Raw genomic sequence first — 5,442 nt, forward strand, 5'->3', positions numbered from 1 at the left:
CTTTCATTCTGGAAGGCTGTTATAGTCAATAAGCAAAACAAATCCACAAGAAGGATAACTTTATGTAGTGATGAGTATAATGAAACCATTGAAGCTACTCGATGTAATAGTTAGTGGAGAGCACCAACTGCAGACAGGAGAAGAGAGGACTTTGGATTAGGTGGTCAAGAAAGGCTCTCTGAGGAGAAACCGTTTGGGCTGAGACCTAAATTAAAAGGAGTCAGCCCAACGTGGAAGAGAGCGTGTTAACTGCCGTAAGACTCAAAGGCCTAGAAATGAGAAGCTAGAGTTGCAAGTTGATAGAATCCAGCCTATTTTACTCCAAGAAAATCGCCGTATAAGATGTTACCACACAGTTAAACAGCTTACTCTTCTGTAAATAACACATGGTAAACCAGCAGGAAGTGGCATACGACTAACGATGAATCCTGCGGTGTTGATCCATGATGACGGAGGAATGAATGAACATATACCCAGTGCCTACTAAATGCCAGGCGTGGATGATGGTTGTTTGATATTCTGCTCACTTGGAACAAATACATCCACTATTCATTCAGCGAATTTGTATCAAGTTTTTCTATGTGCCAGGCACTGTACTCGGCATTAGATTCAATTACGAACCTGACACAGAACTCTCTGTAAGGTGCTTATGATCGATTGAGTGAAGTTGACAATTAAACAAGCAATTGTGATATAGCTTGTTCAGTGCCACTGAAAGAGTAAAACTGAGGCACTACAGGTGCACATGGAGCTGCACTGAGGCTCCTTGGGGAAGGGGGTCAAGAAAGGCTTCCTAGATGAAGTGACACTTAAGATTTTACAGATGCACAGGAAATAGCCAGGACACGTGCCTGAAAGTGGCCTAGAGAAGAAAGAGGTTTAGGGAATTACAAGTTCTTTTCCATACACGGAGCCCTAGAAGGTAAGAAAAATTGTCAAGAGTTAAGACTGCAGGATCAGCAGCAGCAGATCACACAGAGCCTTGTATGCTGAGCTAAGGAATTTAGATTTTCTGTGAAGGCACCAGGGAACCACTAAAGAGATTTAAGCTGGGGAATGACATGACAGATTTGTGAGGCTTAAAAAAATCTCTCTAGCTTCAATGTGGAGATTCCAAGGTGGCGAGGTTGAACACAAAGTGAACATAATCCATTCAAGTAGTTTGCCATGAAAACTTGACAGCCTCCATTGAGCTGGATTTCTCCCCAAATCTCACAGTGCATTGCTTTAAATGAGCTTAAACCTTACTTATAAACTTCACTCACATTTTTAATACTCAGGTGGTGAGTTTAATCACATAAGGTGGCATTGTATTATTTACTTCATGTATTTTGAAATGTGAGTTTTTCACTGAGTCAGCACGGCCATATTGCTTAGCTCAGGAAAACATGTCAATCCTTATGCCCCTCAAAACTGCCATTAACACGCATGGCATTAGATTTTTCTAGGTGATGTGAAATTAAATCATGACTCTGCAATGTATTCTAATAAGCTACTCCATTAACTATTTTCAAATGGTAATCAGCTCAGCTCCAAATGAACAGTTACATATTCAGCTTGCTCCATGAATTCTATGAATGCATTTACCATTACAAGTTATAATTATATTACTTTTTCAGAAGTCATTTACAGCAATTGAGCAAACTAAGAAAAATTCTAAGATTCTTATGTGACAGCAGAATTAAACAATATGAACTGCAATACCCCACTTCATATTCTAAAATTTAGTTATGATGTATTTTCTGAGAAACGATATTTTTGGAACAAAAACAGACATTGTTCAGGTTAAGCCTTTATAAATTTACATTATGGACCACCAAGCAAAATTATCAGATAATACATTATATTTTGTTATATGCCAAATTAAATACATCTCTAACAGAGAGTAATGCTCTCTCTTTTAATAGGGAGGCAGGTGGAAATGTCTGCAGCAGAAAGACTGCTTGGGAAAAGGTGATTAATACTTTTACAACACCTACTATGTGCCAGGCCCTGCGCTAAGGACTGTATATATCTTGACCTCTGTCATCTATTTCATCTGAACAAGTGATAAAAGAACCCATCTTCCTCTAGTCAGAATCCTTCAATTTTAGGTCATTAGGTAGTTACAAAAGGGACTACAGTGTTATTTCAATCACCCATTACTGCATAACACACCACTCCAAAACTTGCTTAAAATAACAACCACCATTAATTATCTTTCATGATTCTGTGGGTTGACGAGGCAGTTCTGCCTCTACGGTGATGGCTGGGGCACTGGGTTAGCTGGAAGGTCTACAGTGGCCTCGTTCACATGGCAGGGAGTTGGTGTTGGCTGATGGCTGGGAGCTCAGTTGGGAGTTTTGGCCAGAGGCCTTGATTCTTCTCCATGGAGACCTCTCTACATGGTTGCTTGGACTTCGTCACAGCATATCAATTGGAATTCAAGAAGGGGCATTCTAAGAGTGAGCATTCCAAGAGTTTAAACCCACCATGTAAACACTTATTGAGGTAGATGGTATAATGCTCACCCCTCCAAGGGATATTCATGCTCTAATCCCCAAAATGTGTGAATATGTTATCTTACACAGCAAAAGAGACTGCAGACATGATTAAGTTAAGGTGAAATGGGAAGATTAGCTTGGATTATCCAAAAGGACCTAATGTAGTCACAAGAGTCCTTATAAGAGGGAGGCAGGCGTAATAGAGATTTGAAGACGTTATACTGATGGATTTGAAAATGGAGGAAGGGGCCACGAGCCAAGGAATGCAGGCAGCCTCTAGAGATTGGTCAAGACAAGGAAACAGATTCTCCCCTAGAGCCTCCAGAAGGAATGTGGTTGTGCTGACACGTTGATTTTAGCCCAGTGAGTCTTCTGACCTACCGAATTATAAGATAATGTTTGTTTTGTTTTAAGCCAGTAAATTTGTATAAGTTGTTAAAACAGCAATAAGAAACTAATGCATTTGTCAAGTTTCTGTTTTTATCCCATTTGTTAATACCCCATCGCTAAAGCCCAGAGTCATTGGACTAAATTTATGGAGGCATGGTTCACTATAACAGTCCACCACCAAAGCAACAATCCAACACAAGTATCATTTCCTTTGAAATATTTCCTGTGAGTTAGTTTTCTGTTGCTGCTGTAACAAATTACCACAAACTTAGTGACTTAAAACAACACAAATTTGTTATCTCATAGTTTCTGTGGGGCATAAGTCTGACATGGGTTTTACCAGGCTAAAATCAAGGTACAGCAGGGCTGTACTCCTTATCCAAGGCTCTGGGAAAGAATCCCTTTCCAAGCTCATTCATGTTGTTAGCTGAATTTAGTTTCTTGGGGCTGTAAGCCTGAGGTCTGTGTTTCCCTGCAGGCTGTCCACCAGGGGCCGTCTTTAGCTCTGAGGGCTTCTCTCCAGTGCTCACAAGTGACCCCTTAGATCTCAAAACCACCAACAGCACATCAAATCCTTCTCACACTTGGAATTCTCTGACTTCTCCTTCTGCTTCATCTTCCTCCAGCTGGAGAAAGTTCTCTACTTTTAAGTAATCGTGTGATTAGATTGGGCCCACCCATCATATTCTTCCTATCTTAATATCAACAATCTTAATTACTTCCGCAAAACTTTTGCCACGTAACATAACATATTAATAGGTTCCAGGGATTAGGGTGTAGATATCTTCATTGGGCATTATTCTGCCTATCACAGCCCTCCACAACCAGAATCTCCGTGCCAAGGAGAGGTTAGAAGTGCAACACCAATCTACTCTGTGCCCTGTCTAGGAATAAACCCTCAAAGGTGCAATTAGCACAGATAAACTCATCATCATTCTGCTGTTCACTGGCTCCAACAGCATCTCCAGGAGACAATTTATTTGAGATGTTACTCCTCCAAAATTAGTCACAGTTGGGTATTTCATAACCAGCTCTGCTCCATCGTTAAAGGGCAAGCCTTCTTAAAAGAGCAACAATGTTATTTTTTGCAATAACCACATAAACTGCCTTCCTTGACAATGAAGGAGAACAACTCAAAAATCAATTGATTCAAAATGCTCTCATGACATCATATGGTGGAGTGTGTACCTACAGTGGTGGTTGCATCTTCACAGCCCTCTTTTCTCTCCAAAGATTTTGGACATTTTGATTAGTATTCTGGATCTCCTAGTGGTGTCTTCATTACTAAATACAATGTAATTAGAGCATTTCGGGTGAATGTGATTACCCTGTCATAAACAGAAGAAGTGTCTCTTACTTAGATACATAGACACTAAGAGGGATAGGCAGGTAGAGGCAACAACTCTACTTTTAAAAAAATCCAAATACCTTACTGATTCATTTCAAAATATTAATTTTTTAAATATTATATTGGACTCAAGGACAATCTTGAGAAAACAAAGCCGTAAGAATTAAGCTAAGGAACGCTGAGATAGCCAAAGTTAGCGAGGAGAATTTTATCTTAACATTTTTATTAATTGTTATTCAGCTAGAAGAGAAATATATGAAGGAGCTAGTGGAAGAAAAGGGCACTTTACACTCACTAAAACCTTCTTGCCCATGATGCAAATTTAAATTCTGTTCCCCCCAGGAAAATTTCAGAGTGCCGCCCCTACCACCACCAACGATAGAGATGGCTTGGGGAATATTAGAAGCACGTGGGAAGAAGTGAGTTTGGAAGCTTTTGGTCTAACTTTATACAGTGAGGTGGAAGGGAGCCTCCTTCTGGTCAATTAAATAGAATTTTGTTTTTCACTGCAAGTTCCTCTTTGCATATTTTACAGCTGAAATTGCAGCCAGCTTCTCTTATTGAAAAAGATTCTGCAGTATTAATACAAGAAGAGCAAAGAAAACAATCAGCTGAACTACTTCTGCTGAAATGTGCCCAAACATACACGCGCTTCAAAGTCAAGGAAGCTCTGCACTGTTTCAATTACTGGATAATCATTTTACAGAACAGTCAAATTCCAAAGGAAACACAGCCTACACGTTAAATATGTTCTGAACTTATGGGTAGATTTAGGAAAAATCCTATAAGCTAAATAACTTGAAAGTGAATTTTTTAAATGATCTTTTTTAAAATTAAAATATCCATTAATTTAATGTCGTCTAGATGTAGACTTCTAACAGATTTTTTAAAAATACAGAACGCTACATGAATTTGTGTTATCCTTGAGCAAGGACCATGCTAATCTTCAATGTATCATTCCAATTTTAGTATATGTGCTGCTGAAGCGAGCACTAGACTTCCAGTATTTATTATAATAAATGTACTATAGGAGCGTAAATCCTGATTCATATATTTTAATTTACAAATACATCAATTTGATTAATGTAGTCATTTTTCTGTCCAATCATGTTAAATTACATCCATAGCCAAATCCCTGAAGTAAATTATGAGCTCATTCGGGAAACATCCTGCCGAGAGAGTATTTGGCACACAGTAGGCAGTCAATAAATACTGAAAATG

General features: G+C 39.0%; 1 non-coding gene across 1 annotated transcript; it reads right to left on the reverse strand.

Moving 5' to 3' along the window:
• Positions 1-5,109: 5,109 nt before the first annotated feature.
• On the reverse strand, positions 5,110-5,214 carry LOC147913781 (U6 spliceosomal RNA). The gene has a single exon (XR_015556417.1). It is a non-coding gene; the product is annotated as a U6 spliceosomal RNA (small nuclear RNA).
• Positions 5,215-5,442: the final 228 nt, after the last annotated feature.

Source organism: Ceratotherium simum, chromosome 25 (assembly GCF_057802395.1).
Source record: "Ceratotherium simum simum isolate JZ-2026a chromosome 25, ASM5780239v1, whole genome shotgun sequence".
Taxonomy (NCBI): domain Eukaryota; kingdom Metazoa; phylum Chordata; class Mammalia; order Perissodactyla; family Rhinocerotidae; genus Ceratotherium; species Ceratotherium simum.